The following is a 17,488-nucleotide window of genomic DNA, read 5'->3' as shown; positions in this document are numbered from 1 at the left end:
CTCCTTCTAGGGTAGTCTCTTCTGGTTATTCTGTGACTTCTTTTCTCTATCCAGAGCTGCGCACTTGAGGAATGCCTCAAACAGAAAAGAGTTTGCAAGCAACCATCTGAAACAGACCTTATAAAAGGAGCTATTGCTGTCATCAAAGTGTGGCTTGCTCTTAAAAGCCCATGCCTACTCTTGTTGGGTGGAGCAACTATCCTCTTGTTCTGTTTGAGTCTATGAGTAAACATTTTCTTTGTTACTTTTTCCCAAGATAGGGGGATTTTCCTCTGTGAAGACAGTCCTGGCTGTCCTGTGACAACTCGCTTCATGTAAACCACCTGCTAGCCAATATCAAACTCTGCTCAGCCTGGGGATGGTGAGCCTTGTCTACCTAGGAGTGGCACCCGGATTAAAGGTGTGCACCACCTCCCAAAAGTAATCACTGAAATATTCTAAATAACTTGATGGTAACTTAGAATGGTGTTTCTTGGAGTTGACTTTCTTTGTTGATCTGTTATGCAATTAAATAAAAATGAGGACATGACCACTCCAGGTATGGCTGAGAAGGTTTTCATTGTGGATATGAGGGAGAGAACAGCCAGAGGGCTCTGGAGGAATCCAGCCTGAATGTGGCCAGCAAAAGAGACCAGGCTGTGAGAGGAGTGGGGAGGATCAGAGAGGGCACCAGAAGAGGAAGGAGAACCTTTGGCTGAAATGACTTCTTACTGAAAAAGGAGAAACTGGGGGAGGGAGACAAATCTCAGGGGCTGGGGAGGGCTGGGGAAGGGAGGGCGATGAGAAGTGCCAACAGGAGCCTGGGCTCTGTAATGGATGAGGGCTTTGACAGCCTTCTTTGATATGTTATGGGCGCCTCAGTTAGCCCTTTGTCCTGGGTTTCTTTTCCTACTAAATTCTTCAGTGAGTATGTTATTGTCTAATTAACATTGACCAAGTAGGGATATACACATGTCTTAGATTTTTCATTACAGACACAATGGTACTGGCCCTTCCTCTTTTATACTTATAAATATTTCACTTTCCTCTCACCCTCAGTGTCATGAGGAGGCTTCTGCCATTCTTGGGCTTCTCTAGCTTATCTAGCTGAGCTTGCTGGATTTTCCAGTTGTCTGAATCCCAATCTGGCCTCAGGCCTGTTAGCACAGAAGCCACACACAGCTGCTAGGGCTGGGTTGAAGGAAGGCCAAGCAGAGACAAGCCAGGCTCCCTCAAACAAAAGCTGGCAAGTTTAAGATCTGGTGCCTTCCTTTGCTCCGTGGGCAAGGAGGCAGTGTTTAAAAGGCTGTATGAAGTGACCCTGTGCCTGGACCTGGCTCGGGGGGAAGGGAAACATTGGGGATTGTTTGGAGCAATGTATAAGTCAAACCCTGCCGACTGCTATTGTAAATAGGAGCACCAATTGTGACCCTGGGCTTGTATGAAAGTGAAAGGAGACAGCCTGTTGTACATTGTAATAAACTTTTGTAAAAAATAAATAAATAAATAAAATGAATAGTACAATGGCTCATTGTCCTAGTGTTCAGCAATTCCTACCTCAGCTGTGAATTTAAACCCAGTCTCGGGAGGGGGCAGGGTGACCTCAGCACACACTAAGTATGTAAATAAGCAAATATGTATGTAAAAAGGTTAAGGTCATCTTTAAAGAAACAAGGCTCTTTCTTGCGTCTGACCTATTAGATGTATACATTCTTACCCACTTAAACTACTCCAGGAAAGGGCTAAAAGAAAAGAAAAGAAAACAGAATTTTTGAAAGCACTGTAGATGGAGATTCAGACTGACCTAGTGGATTCAATCTTGAAGTTCCTTTTCTTCCTCCAGCTATCAGCAACTTCAGCCTGACACCCCCACAAATACCAAAGCCCGGAAACACCCAGGCCCCTTATATAATGATATATGAGACAATGTAGCCTGCACATCTTCCTACATCCATTAAACCCCTCTAGACTGCCAGCAATACCCATTGCACCACCCACACACGGCTTCATATGTGTTGATTTAGTCAGCACTCAGCAAACTATGATTTTGCCTTTTAGAACATTGAGGAAGTTGGTGTTCTTTTATTTTTGTCCTTTTTTCCCTAAAGTAGTTTGATAAAACCTTACCTATTACATATCCCTTCTGCTCTGCCTGGATGGTGAGCCTGTATCCTCAAAAAAGTAATTTTTAATTTTTTGGATCATTTCCCCCTTTGCCTTCCTCCCTTGAAACTCTCCCATACACCCTCCTTAATCTCAAGTTCATGGCCTTTTTTTAAAAATTGTATATATGATAGTTTGATTCATTTTATTATATCATACTATTATTGTCTATATACTGTACTATAATAACAAGTTACTATACTGTGAAATTGTAAAGCAAACATGAAGTAAATCATTACTGCACGTGTATTTGATATGCAAAAGGGTTTTTTTTTTCTGTGGGTTTCTATAGAAGTTCCGTTTTTTTTTTTTTCAAACTCATTTTAGGGGAAGGGCTTTTAGGTTATCCTCTCCAAGAGATCCTGTCATCCTTGAATCTCTGGAGAAGTTCCAGATCTCTTCTCGGCCCTATAGTGGCTCCCTCTGATATTAAGGCTGACTTCCCAATCGTAATATTAACTGCAGGTTCCAAAGCAAAAACTAAAACTACCCTATATTAAACTGGAGTGTGTCCCACCAGATTCTTATATTTAAATGTAATCCTCGATACCAATGTGCTCAGAGGTGATCTTGGGGCTCCCTTGACTGGATGTGGTATTATAAGGTCCTCATGAAAGAAGTAAATGAAACGGAATCAAAACTGCACTAACAGAGTCCCCAGAATGTCCCAAGACACCAAAGCCAGCAGAAACTTTATCATGTCTTAAAACATCCTGGGTTCACCAGCTTCTTCAGAAATAATTTCTGCTTTTTATAAACTTTCAAGTCTGTAAACTTCCCCCATAGTAGTCAGAATATGTTAAGATATACCCTCTGAAAAGAATTAACTAATTAGTTATCTATGATGGTTGGTACTAAGTCGTAACTCATAGAAGTTTAAGCTCTGATGCTGTGTTGTCCAGTAGAGACACCAGGCAGCTGGGACCATGGAGATATGCATTTCACAATAGCTAGAAAATCCGATGTTGAATGTTTTCATTTTATTTTGCATTATACTGTCAGGTGTAAGTTGCTAGGCCTGTCCCCATCTGTGATCTAACCACAGTGATGTTCCTTCCACAAAATCAGCCCCTTTCACAGTCAACCCATTTTTAGAGAATATGAATATAGTCTTTCTTTAGGTCTTTTGTGCTTTTCCCAAAGCATGATTTGAGAACACCATTAGGCATGCCACAGTAACAAACAATCTGAAAGGCAATCATGTGTTTTTTGATAGAAGTTTATCACCGTCTGTCCCAAACCAGACATATCCTGGTCTTCAATATTCATCCTGAGACTCAGTCACTATAAAATGACCTCTTTCTGGGACATAGTCAGATGTGTATAGAAAGAAAAGTCATGCAGCAACTCCTGAGCTAATTCTGGAAGATTCGGCCAGAAATGAATCATTGCTTCCTTCCTGGCATCGCAAGGATGTCACGTGACTTACTCCTACTTCCAGCAGTGCAGGAAAGGAAGGGAGCAGGAAGAGGAGGGGTCTAGTCTTTAGTTAGGAGGCCTTCAGTTCCTCTTTGCAGAACAGCTCAAATTCTTTCTCTGAGGAAATATCTCAAGGGCTCCATTTTCCATCCACCCTAGTCTCTGCTTCCAGAACAAAGCACTGGATCTCAAAGGACTTAATGATCTTCAGAAACATCTAGACCCAGATAACAGGGATGGTAGTCTCCCTTGGAAGATCATTTGGGAAGCAAAGGAAATGGCATCTGAGAAGCAGAGCAGGTAAAGGAAATCCAGGCTGCCAGTAAGAGATGTGTGCAGCCCGAGTGAAACGCCACTGGAGAAGTTACGGGAGCCAGCAAAGGCCTGCAGGTCAGGATAGGCAGTAGAGGCACAAATATGATTCTAATCAGTCAGTAATTGAGGGACAAACCCTGGCTAGTTCCTTAGCACTTCTAAAAGTCCCCAGGGAAAGACATTCACAAGCTACACTTGGAAGTCTTTGGGTGGATAGGAGGCATCAGGGCAAAGACGAAGAAATGGAATACAAGTGTCAGCATGCCAACAATGAGCCCCCCCCCCCGCCCCCCGTACCGGTTTTCTACCGCTCTCAACTTAAAATGCAGTGTCAGCAGATAGCTAACGATTTTTCCCTCTGAGGGGAAAGAATATGGGACATACAACACTTCTTTATGGCCCATAAACATTTCTATAGTCACATGTGCAAGGAGTGTGGGACTTCCAGCTGGATAATCTCTTCTTCACTCCTCCCCTTTCAACTATTGTTCTTAGCTGGGAAGAATATACCACCCCCTGACAGCTGGCTGATTGGCTTACCCTCCTTAACCCCTTCCCTGCTAAGTCTCCCTCTCTCTCTCCCTCCCTCCCTCTCCTCCCACCTTTCTCTCTCTCTCTGTCCCACCACTTGGCCAAGTAGAAGGCTCACCATTTTGTAGGTCTACAACTATCATGGTCTTTTAATAGTGTAGTATTTCTTCTGACAAAATTCTCTCAAAATCCCAGCTTGTATCTTCTAGTTAATTACACATGGCAGTGGCTACCCCCACAATTCCTTCTGAGGCAAGATTTTCTCTTAGAATTTTGTTGTGAATATCTTGAGGAGTTTGGTCTTCTGGGTGAGCTGTGTATTTCCTCTGTGGCCTTAAACTAACAGAAACTATTTATTGGAGTCTATCTTAGTTTTCTATCAACAGCTTGTAAGTTCTCATGATCTTATTGGCCCAAAAGAGCACACATTACCACCCTACCCTGCCCCTTTGTCATATGGGTTAGAATTCCTTGCATGTGTAGCTGAGTTTTCTGCATCGTGTCTCACAGAGAAATGATGTCAGCAGGACGGGGTACCCCCTAAGGTTCGCCATTCCATTTAAATGTTACATGGCTCTCTGGAGACTCCAATTCCATGTAGTATTGAACTGAGGACTTCATTGTCTTAATGGTTGTCATCTAAAGATCATGTTACCATCTGCAGCCTGTCCTTAGGTTCTAAAGTGACTGTTTATATCTCTAAGCCAGTAATAGAATTTCTTCTTTGAATCACTCAAATCCCTTTAAAGGTATATCTGGGGATAAGACATCATCCAAGAAATCTCTTTTTAAAAAGAGAAATAAACTTAAAGTCTCCTGATTTAATTAATGAAATTAATTCCGACCTTAATTTTGCAAAGCTTCTTATTCAAGAAAGTGAAAGTGGTATCTTTCACCTTTACAATTTCTGCACTCAGCCCAAACCAGCCTGACTGTTCTGGGCCATGACTTTGATTTATCTCACCATGAAGAATTGAAGCATGAATGACATGTTCCACTTGGGAGATACAGAAAGATGACTGGTAAATATAGATAAATTAGACACAATGATAGTATTTGAAACTCAAGAAGTATCCTCTGTTGCCTGTAGTAGTTTTCTAAGCTGTATAACAAAATGCCAGTAATTACATTGACTAACATAATTTCCACTGGGCAGGAATCTAACAATCACAAATTTGGACCCTCTGCTAAAATTGGGGTATAGCCTGGGCATTCTTGCCTGGAGGCATGGATGTGGAGATCAACTTAGAGACTACTTTGGGCTTCAGGCAGAATTAATGTCCTTACAGTTAAGAGATGGAAACCTCTATTAAAAATGTTGTTGTTGTTGACTATTTGCTGGTGGTTGGCCCCACCTCCTGACAGCCACCTAAGCTCCCAGAAGTTTCATACAGGTTGCCACCACATTGTCCTTTCACAGCACAACAGTTCAGGTAAAAGCTGCCTGAGTCTCTCCAAGCCCAATGTATCAAGATGAAATCTTACACAGTCAAGGAGGTGACATCTAGTAACCATGGTCACACTCTATTGGTCAAAATGAAGCCGTAGCTTCTGCTGTGCTTGAAAAGATGGTGTCATTTAAGTCTGTGACTTGCTGAGAGTGTTCAAGGATGATTTACAGGCTCACAGAGATCGATATGGCTGCTGCACAGTGCGTGTCTTCTGGAGAGCTGAATGGGAAAAACCAGGTGTGCTGGAGTGAGATCTGGGAGAATGTCCATGCCAGGCTTTCTCCCCGTGTCCCTTCCATGCAGGGATCAACAGGGCCACACATGCTTGCTTAAAGTGGGACAATCACAGAGCGGACTCTATAGTTTGAAATTCTAATTCTGCACCTCTTTCTGATACAAGATGGTTGTGCGTGAAATTGAGCAAACAGACCCTGGGGTGGGGAGCGGGTTGGTGAATACAAAGTGCCTTGCAAAATGGTATCTCACGGGGGCCAAACCTCCTAATGTCATGGCTTGTGCTCTCTGAAGTCAGGAGTGCTACTGTAATGAGGACGGTAATTGGACTGGATTTCCTTAATTATCCCATCAGCCCTGCCTGTTGACATGTGAAAGGCCAAATGCTGAGGGCGCCCCAGTTCCTTCTGTCACAGAATTATTTTCTTCCTCTACACCAATGAATTTTCTCTTTTTAGGCTTTTCCTGGGAAAGTCAGTTATAATCTGCAATGCCATCTGTCTTTCTGGCCCTAAGCCAAATGATTTCATTAATTTTTTTTTTTTTTGCTTGTGCCCTTCTGAGCTTGTGCCATGGCAAGCGGTGAGGAGTTGGCAGGGAGGAACGTCTTGGAAGAAGCAAGGATTTGAGTACTTGTAGTTTGGGGAAGACTCCAGGATGAACCAGCAGGGAGTACAGAAGGGAAGAGAGAAAGTGATACGGCCCGTGCTGTGAGTAGGGCATCTTTGGCTCCCACCAAGGCTACCCCACTGGTGACCCCAGGAGCCCACAAAGCATGCCCCATCATCGTGTCAATCAAATAGCGAAAGAGCAGGGGTGTTCACCACCAGTTTTCCCCCATGAATGTTGAGGGGAGTCCTCATGCAATTATTTCCCATGGTGTCAGGGCTGCTGCTGGCTGGCACAGGTCTATAGCTATGGCTTGAGACTCACAGTCAGAGGCTTCAGTGAGCACCAGAAAGTGTCACCAGGATATGGTTGACACTGATGGCTAACTGGTGCCTCAGGCCCTCAGCACTGCATGAATTGCAAATCGGAGGAAGGAAGCGCCAGCCACTTTGCACACCTCTCTGCTCACACTGCATTGTTTTACTAACATTAATAGTGTTTCTACCTTTGATTGTGAAGGACACTGCCAGCAGTTTTCCTCTCTGACCTCTCCCTCTTGTTTCTATACGAAGGTAACATGGGCCTCAGGAGTAAATCGGCAAGTGTCCATCTTGTCTATTTCCAGAAGGAGACAAGGTAGTGAGTCTCTTAATAAATGCACCAATACCATGGACTGGGCTCAGGATGGCTTATTTCTAAGAGATTAAATTAATAACTCAATTTCTGTCTATTTACAGTGTCTTTTTTGTTCCCTCTCCAGTGTGTGGAAGCTTCAGTTTGTCTCGTAGTTTTTCCATTTCATCCAAATTATCTAATTTGTGTGTATAAATTGCTTATAATAATTCCTTAAAACTGTTTTAGTTTTTGTATGTTTTGGGGGATGTTTGCTATGCATTCTAAGTTTGGTAATTTTTGTCTTGAGTTTTTCTCAGTTTGCTTGAAGAGGAACTCACTAACAAACCTACCTCATCCTCTTGAAAAGCAGGCATCATATGGATTCGCAGTCCTGTGTGTTTAGCTCACAGGCAATCTGTACTTCTTTGTTTAAGTATTAATTTTTAAATTTATTTTATATCTTGACCACAGTATTACCTCCCTCCTTACCTCCTTCCGTTCCCTCCCTCTGACTACAGCCCCCTCCGTCCATTCCTCCATTGTTTCTGTTCAGAAAGGAGCAGGTCTCCCATGGGTGTCAACAAAGCATGGCCTATCAAGTTGAGGTAGGGACTAAGCTCCTCCCCTTGTATTAAAATTAAGGCTGAGCAAGGCAACTCAGTATGAGGAATAGGTTCCCAAAGCTAGCTCAAACTTTAAGGACAGGCTCTGATCCCACTGCTGGGAGTCCCACAAATAGGCCAAGCTACATAACTGTCACACATATGTAGAGGGCCTGCGTCAGTCCATGAGGGCTCCCCAGCTGTCAGTTCAGAGTCTGTGAGCTCCTATGAACCCAGGTTAGTTGTTTCTGTGGGTTCCCTTGTGATGACCTTGACTCCCCTGGCCCATACAATTCTTCCTCCCTCTCTTCAACAGGATTCCTGGAGCTTGGCCCAGGGCTCGTCTGTGAATCTCTGCATTTGTTTCCATCAGTTCCTGGATAAAGGCTCTCTGATGACAATCAGGTTAGTCATAGCTTTGATTATAGGAGAAGGTCAGTTCAGGCTACATTTCCACCATTGCTAGGAGTCTTAGCTGGAGTCATCCTCATGGATTCTGGGAGTTTCCCTGGCAACAGGTTTCTCCATGACCCTGAGATCTCTTCTACTTCCCCTTCCCAGGGAAATACACGTGTCCCTCTTTGGTCCTTCCTTGTCATCTAGCCTCTCTGGGGCTGTGGATTATAGCATGGTTATCCTTTATTTATGAGTGAGTATGTACCATGTTTGTCTTTCTGGGACTGGGTTACCTCACTCAGGATGATTTTGTCTTTCTAGTTCCATTCATTTGCCTGCAAATTTTATGATGTCACTGTGTTCTTTTTTTTTTTTTTCTGCAGAGTAGTACTCCATTGTGTAAATGTACCACATTTTCATTATCCATTCTTCAGTTGAAGGACATCTAGCTTGTTTCCAGGTTCTGGCTATTGTGAATAACACTGCTGTGAACATGGTTGAGCAAGTGTCCTTGTGATATGATTTAGCATCCTTTAGTTATATGCCCAAGATTGGTATATCTGGCCTTGAGGTAGATTTATTCTCAATTTTCTGAGAGCCATCTGTACTTCTTATGACAGTATGTAGAGTGTACAGCCTAGGAAAAGCAAATGAGTGCTGTTTATGAGTCTAGAATACCCTTGATGTCGAAGTGGCAGGCACAGTTAAAACAGATGTAAGCCAAATCCTACCTTATATATCCAAACATGAATAATCTCAAAAATATTACATTGATTTTATTTTTATGAACAAAATACAAAACATCTTTAAAAAAACAGGCTCAGGGTAAATTAGTTTAGCATTGTGACTTGTGTGGCCCTGGGAATACTGATCTTTTAGAAGTTTAGATTCATCAGTTTTACCTCATGTGTACACATTTTCATTCATTTTGTTTTAAAAAGAAACTTATCAGCACATGTGTGCATGTCCAAGCATGTGCATATGGGGCTTTGAGGACCACCTGTGGGAGTCAGTTCCTTCTTTCTGTGTGGGTCTCAGGGAACAAGCCAGCTTGGCAGGCTTGGCAGCAAGCACGTCCTTCCTTAAGAAGGGTGGGCCAGCAGTGTAACTCACCAGGGAAGAAGTGCTTGGTGCTAAGCCTGGTGTCTGATTTTGATCTCTGGAACCGGCATGGTGGCTGAAGGAAACCAACTGTTCAGGGATGTCCTCTGACCACCACTTGTGCACCATGGCACATGTGCCCCCCCCAGTCAATCTCTCCGTCCATTTGTCTGTCTGTCTGTCCATCCATCTGTCCATCCCTGAAACAAGACTGACAAAGGAAGCAGAGTTACCAGCTCACATTGCTGGGCAGCTGGTCACATTGCTGCTGCACTCAGGAAGCAGGGAGATGAGTGGTGGCTTTCAGCGCACTTTCTCCTTTATAGTCATTGGTGGACTCTGTCAACAATGACACCCATGGGCAGGGTGTGTCTTCCCATTTCAATTAACCAAATCTAAAAACTCCCCAACAGACTTGCCCAGAAGCTCATCTCCTCAGTTTTTCTAGATCCTGTCAACTTTCCAGTCGGTGGTGTTGCTGGATTGTATGGCAGTTGTTTTCAATTTTTTGATACTTTTCATTTATTTCCACAGTTACTCACTGATTCATATTCCTACCAACAATGGATAACCACCCCCCCCCCAGCATGCTTACCAGCACTTGCTAGTTTTTATATTCTTAGTGATAGCCATTCTGATTGGGGTAAGGGGCTGTCTCAGTACTGTCTGGGTGTGAGTTTCTCTGATGGCTACAGTCACACAATCATTGCCCATTTGTGCTTCCTTTGAGCGGCACTGGTGGCTCACACCTTTAATCCCAGCACTCAGGAGGCAGAGGCAGGCAGATCTCTGTGAGTTCGAGACCAGAGTCGTCTACAAGAGCTAGTTCCAGGACAGCCTCCAAAGCCACAGAGAAACCATGTCTCAAAAAACAAAAACAAAAATAAAAAAGAAAGAAAGAAACTGTGCTTCATTCGCTGGTCCTTTATCAACTGGCTAACTAGTTCTCTCGGTTGTTGGTTTTGAGTTGTTTGTGTAACATGCACACTAAACTTCTGTGAGGTAAACAGCTAGAAAGGAATGTCTCCTATTCTGTGGCTGCCTCTCTGTTTGCCCTGCCTTTCCTCATGCCTTTGTTGTGCAGAAAAGGCTGTCAATTGGTCTATCTCGACTGTCAGTTCTTGCCACTGTTCCCACAGTTATCAGTGTCCCATTCAGAAAGTCCTCGCAGTCTCAGGGTTTCAGGTCTTTTATTAAGATCTTGGGTTTATTTTGAGTTGGCTTTTTATAGAGTGAGAGGCAGGCATCTATCATTCAGATTTCCTAGCGCTGTTTGCCGAAGATGCTGTCTTTCTTCCAGCATGTATTTTTGGCACCTTTGTTGAAAACAGATGGCTATAGCTGCATGGATTTATTTCTAGGACTTCTAGTCAATTGTAATGACCTATGAGTCTGTTTATGCCCATACCATGCTGTTTTTGTTATTATGATTCTGTAGCATATTTTGAAATTTGGTACCAAGACATCTCTAATGTTTGCCTTTTGGGGGCCTCTGGAACTTCTGTATGAGTTTAAGGATTTTATTTTCTGATCCCACAATTGGGACAAAGCTAGGTCTTTGTACAAAGTGCTTGCCTAGGGTGTTCAAGGCCCTTCATTCAATAGCCAACACTGCAACAAGCAAAACAAAGAAGTCATGTTGTATGAAGAACAAAGTCTGGAAGCTCTGATGGAAGATTAAGTGGATGGAAGCCAGGCTACTCTGATTTGATTGTTACATGTTGGAACCTGCTCCAATGAGTCAGCTGGGTTACCTGAGTAGGGGTGTGAGGATTGAGAAATGGCAGATAAAAGAAACAGAGCAGAAACACAGGAAAGATTCAGGGGGACTGCCCAGTCCATGCCTTTCAGCACACTGGACAGCCCCAAGTTTATTTTAGACCCTGCTTATATACAGACTAGAGGCAAAGCAGAACAAAGAACAACACAGTCAATTAACCAGCTCCCTGCACTGACCTTGAATCCAGGCTCACTATCTGTCACGTGAGTCCGTCTAGCAGCAAGCAGCTTCATTCCCTATGTCTATGTGCCTTTTGGCTGGCATCAGAAGCTTGTCAGTTAGATTATATGCTCTTTTCCATGGGCTTATAAGTCAGAATAGACTCCAGATGAAAATTGAGTCACTTGTGGGTTCCCACAATTACACACTCTGTGTGTGTATTGAATGATCCCACTGTGTCAATAGCACACACTAAGAACCAGAGATTACCCAGCTCCTCACCATGTTTCTGAGTAAAACACTGTTTCACTGTGCTCAAGAGTCTGGTCTTCTTGAGATACCAGGATGTAGGGCAGAGTATGCAAGTAGAACAATCTCCAAACATGATTTTCTCCTCCAGAATGCCATTGGCTCTCTTCACCAACCCCAGGAAGCAGGCATAGCCCTCATCCTGTAGCAGCAGGAATCTGGGTGACTGGCCCTTGTCATCTAATAGGTTGATGGGGAGGTGGACCTCTCTTTGCATTTAATCCTACTTTTTAGCATCTGGAAACCTGTTGAGATAGGTATTCAAGTTGGAAGGGAAAAACATTGAGGGAGAGGGAAGAGAACAGCTTTTTCATTTTAAATAAAGCTTTATTAAAGATTGTGAGAAGAAGAATGATAGAAGGGCTGAAAACTGCCTTAAGTTTAGTTTCAGTGGAAAAACCCCACATGCTTTCTGTAGTGCGTCAAACAAGCAGGCAGTGTCAGCTGTTGAGAAAAAAATTAGAAAACTTTTGCTATGTGATTATTGAATTTTTTCTTACCTTTTAAGGGTAAAAATTGAACAGGGAGGGAACTCAGAACTATTGCAACTTGTTTGATGATGTTTGAGAACCTGAGGGTTTTTTTTTAAGTATACATATTTAATTCAAGCAATTTACCTGTACGTCATAGTCTATTGCCTCTGTAACTCACACGGTACTATCTACAGCTGTTCAAAGTACGGGTTCTAATCTCAAATTACAGTGACGATGTTATATGGAAATATGGAGTGAGTGTCTGAGGGTGTCTGAGTAACACGTGGTAGGATCAGCATTTACTAGGCTGCTTATGGGTCAAGAGCTTCATGGGCGATGTGGTCAGCCCTTAGCAATAGTTTTAGTGTGGGTTTGTGACTGCGTTATGGAATAAGATGGTGCGGAGGACAGCCACAATCGGGAGTCCTCATTCCCATAGACCTACTGTACAATAACACACACACACAGAGGCAAACCCAGGAAAGTTAGTGTAAGTGTCATGGAAAGTTAGATAAACATCACAGAAGAAGTGTGCTGCTTCAAGGCAGATGGCATGTATGCAAAACTTCCGAGGGATTCAAGTATAAACTAGGATTTCTCCTGCAGTTAATAAAATAGATTAATCACACAGGAATGACTAGTCTGGATTGAAGGGCCATGAATTTGGGTCAGAGTAGGGTATGGAAGTGGATCAAAGGAAGCCGGACTCAGCAAAAGGAAGAGATCCATGCCTTCCTTCACCTTTACCAGTGCCCCACTGAAAAAGGTTTGGTTACGTCTAACCAGATTTTATGACATGATCAGTGTGTCCAATATATATATGCATACAAATGGCTGCAGACACACTCACAAGTATGGATATACACATGCACATGAAATGGACTGCTTAGATAACTAATTAGTTAATTCTTTTCAGAGGGTATATCTTAACATATTCTGACTACTATGGGGGAAGTTTACAGACTTGAAAGTTTATAAAAAGCAGAAATTATTTCTGAAGAAGCTGGTGAACCCAGGATGTTTTAAGACACTGCTGGCTTTGGTGTCTTGGGACATTCTGGGGACTCTGTTAGTGCAGTGATTCCGTTTCTGAGGACCTTATAATACCACATCCAGTCAAGTCACCTCTGAGCACATTGGTATCGAGGATTACATTTAAATATAAGAATCTGGTGGGACACACTCCAGTTTAATATAGGGTAGTTTTAGTTTTTACCAGTTAATATTACGATTGGGAAGTCAGCCTTAATTTTTACTTTTTCAGCACTCTTTAAGGGAAAAAAAAAAAAACGGAACTTCTATAGAAAAGAAAAAAAAAACCCTTTTGCATATCAAATACACGTGCAGTAATGATTTACTTCATGTTTGCTTTACAATTTCACAGTATAGTAACTTGTTATTATAGTACAGTATATAGACAATAATAGTATGATATAATAAAATGAATCAAACTATCATTTACCTTTCTACCACTAAAAAGCAATAAACACCCCTCATGTTGTATAGTGCCCCCTTTGCATTGCCAATTCTGAAAATCAAGATTTACCCAACTGAGTATCAAACTACTTTAGGGAAAAAAGGACAAAAATAAAAGAACACCAACTTCCTCAATGTTCTAAAAGGCAAAATCATAGTTTGCTGAGTGCTGACTAAATCAACACATATGAAGCCGTGTGTGGGTGGTGCAATGGGTATTGCTGGCAGTCTAGAGGGGTTTAATGGATGTAGGAAGATGTGCAGGCTACATGTAGCTCATATATCATTATATAAGGGGCCTGGGTGTTTCCGGGCTTTGGTATTTGTGGGGGTGTCAGTCACACAACCAATCCTCATAGAGGAAGAAAAGGAACTTCAAGATTGAATCCACTAGGTCAGTCTGAATCTCCATCTACAGTGCTTTCAAAAATTCTGTTTTCTTTTCTTTTCTTTTAGCCCTTTAATGAGTTGGTTTAGTTCAAAGTGGTACAGAATTCAGAGCACAACTAAGATGAAACAGCAGTTCTGGTAGGATTCCAGACTGGGTTTAAATTCACAGCTGAGGTAGGAATTGCTGAACACTAGGACAATGAGCCATTGTACTATTCATTTTATTTATTTATTTATTTTTTACAAAAGTTTATTACAATGTACAACAGGCTGTTCCCCATATCTTCGATGATGGTGAGCCTCTTCCATCCCTATTAAACATCTGGATACCCTGCCATAACATCTTTGCCCCCTACAGCTAGAATGAAGTGTTATTCTGGAGCCTGTTAAACATCTGGATTCCCCACTGTAACAAAAATTCTGTTTTGCAAAGGTTTCTGGAATCTCAGGTCTGACAGAAGACAAGTAAGGAGGGGTACAAATGAAACAACGGGAGCTGATTTTTATGCATTGTTTTTAGACAAAAGACAGCCCCTTTCATTCGTTCCCATAGCCAAAGTTTGCTGTGATTACAGCTGCATAAATCTTAAGATAGGGCCAACTGGTTTGATTGACACCTAGGAAATTGCCACCAAGCAGTCCTTCACAGCTGAGCTACTGGAGCTGAGAGACTAAATTCTGACCCATGTCAAAGATCCAAGACACAGAGGTTTGAAACATGTGTAGATGCTGTGGAAATTGGTACACTGGGGTCCGTAAAGATAGAGTCTTCTACCTTTTTTGTCACATTGACAAAGAATCACAGAAAAAAAGGGACCCTCGCTGCTCAATGTTGGCTTTCATGAACAGTTTGACTAAGGGATGTCTCTAGGAAGTGTTGATTCTTGGGATGTGTGGTAGTCCTGAGAGTTGGACCACTTTGTCTGTATTGAGCATGAACAAAAACCCTCAGGACTGTCATTAGCCCAAACCTCTTCCAGTGCCCTGGATCCAGAGCATACAGCACGACACCAGTAGTCGACAGAGGGAACTAATGGTGTAGTTTGTTCTGGGGCATTAGCATAGAAGGTGCCTTGTATAAATTAAGTCCATTCTCAGGTGGCCTATCTGTGATTTGCCATCACTGTCAACGATGAGTGTTGAGTGGACACCAGCTCCTTTGTCATTGTGAAGCTGCTGTGTTGAGTCAGGATCATTCTGGGAAGAAGTGTTGTTCAATATTCTCTCATAAAATGTGGATTTTTAATTTTTTCCTTTTTATTTAAATTAGAAACAAGCCTCTTTTACATGTCAATCCCAGTTCCTCCTCCCTCCCCTCCTCCCCTGTCCCCCCCACCGACCCCCTATTCTATCCCCTTTCTGCTCCCCAGGGAGAGTGAGACCTTCCATGGGGATCTTTGGAGTCTGTCATATCCTTTGGAGCAGGGCCTAGACCTTCCCCTGTGTGTCTAGGCTGAGAGAGCATCCCTTTATGTGGAAAGGGATCCCAAAGTCCATTTGTTTACTAGGGATAAATATTGATCCACTACCAGAGGCCCCATAGATTAACCAGACCTCCAAAATGACATCCTCATTCAGGGGGTCTGGAACAGTCCTATACTGTTTTCCCAGCTATCAGTTAGGGGTCCATGAGCAACGCCTTGTTCAGATCAGCTGTAAAACCTAGATTTTACTTGGGTTGTTAAGTCCCAGAGGGGAGTCAGTCATGTAAAGCTGCCGACTTCTTCCCTTCCGTGCTCAGGAAGGGAAGGTGTCTTCTTGGGCTGCTCATGAAGCAAATGGGGATTCTGGAGGACTTGTCACAGTCCCATGTTTTACACTTGGGGATTCTGATCTAACTAGTCTCGGTGCTGCCCAGGCATCGGGAATCTTTGAGGCTTTCCAGATGACTTCACGATTCACTGAGGGCTGAGGGTACCATCCCATCCACGCTAGCATTCCACTACAGAATCCACACAGCACCCCAATCTCATTTCATCCTCCAGGGAGGCGTGTTATTTCTTCTTAAATTATTCCCATGGCCAATCAAGCACCTCCACAGCTGGCAAGGAGCCACTGCCACCATATGTCACGCCATGTGGCCGTGTATTTCCCTCCGCCCGCCCATTGCTATCTCTCCAGCTCCTTCCTTTACTCTCAAAACAAGATGGTTGGCACATGGCCTGAATGCCTCGAGGGAAATATCAAGTCCCTCCCTCTGGCTAGAGCCAAGCCTGGCTTTCCACAGTGTGTAGAGACTACGGAGAACTCCACGGCTTGTGTTGCAGGAACAGTAGCATCTCCTTATGTGAAAAAGCATGGGCCATGATCCTTATGCAGCTCCAAGCTCCTTTAAATAGTATCAGATGGCGAATGAGTTACGTCTGGCCGTAGGTCTCCCTACACCTACTCTTCACACCCTACTCATTCAGCAATTGTGTTCTTAACTGAGCTCCAAGAGAAGGCATTTGCCTCAGCCTATGGGAAACAGGAAGGTGGGGAAGGTGATGCCTGCCGTGTTTTTGAAGGAAGAAGTACAGTGATTGAGACATGGGGGACACATGAATGAAGGCAACTGGAGTGACCGTCATGAGCAAAGCACGGAGTTGAGAAGTCACACTCTATCTTAGGACCCCAGTGAGGGAAAGGGGAGTAGAGGCTATTAGTGAATAGGTCAGGATGGGCTGGGTCATGCTGCAGTAACAGTCTCAATGTTTCAGGGGCAACCATCTATTTCTCACTATGTTGCACCATGGGTCAAGTGGGGACTCTGCTCTGTATTGTCCTGACTCAGAATGACAGGCTTCCTACTGACTGCATTCTCCACATGTATTGTGCAGGGAATCTGAAGAGGAGGAGTGCTTGGCTTCTATTGGCTGGCACCTGAGAGTGACACTTCACTATGGTTCACGTTGTTGGCCAGAGCTAGCTGCATGGCAGTGCCCCTCCTGAAGTAGAACCCTCCCATAGACCCAGATGGAGGGAAGCTGGAAACAGCGGGGAAGGGAGGCCTTACATATATCACTAGGGACCTTGAATTACAGCTTTAAGTGGCAAACACGCTGTTATAAATGGAGTCACAAGGAAGCTGAGACCACTTACTCCCCTTGCCCTTCTGGTAGAGCCTTCTCCTTCTGTCTGCTTTTCAGATTTGTCTTTTACAAAGAAGGTGCAATCCTTATCTTCTCTCCGCTTTGGAATAAATTTATCACGATGCCTAAGCCCACCCCACCTACCACCATTTGCTCTTCAGTACTGAAAGTAAATGCAAACCAGGGGGTTACTGCCCATCTCCTTGGCTCAGGTCTAAGCTTTGTGCTCTAGCCTACTGCGGTCAGGAAGAAGCCTGTTGTGCTCATCCTCACATAGATTCTGAATCCATTTCCCAGTCAATTGGTTCCCAATGTAATAGGCAAAGAAATGGGATCTCTGTAGAGAGAAGGAGACGGAGGTGTCAGGCTTGTCAGGAAACCGGCACAGATAGTGTAAAAGAAAAGCAATGGAAAG

This window comes from Cricetulus griseus, chromosome 3 (assembly GCF_003668045.3).
Source record: "Cricetulus griseus strain 17A/GY chromosome 3, alternate assembly CriGri-PICRH-1.0, whole genome shotgun sequence".
NCBI classification, from domain to species: domain Eukaryota; kingdom Metazoa; phylum Chordata; class Mammalia; order Rodentia; family Cricetidae; genus Cricetulus; species Cricetulus griseus.
The sequence above is the reverse complement of the archived record's forward strand: the minus strand, read 5'-3'. Positions refer to the sequence as shown.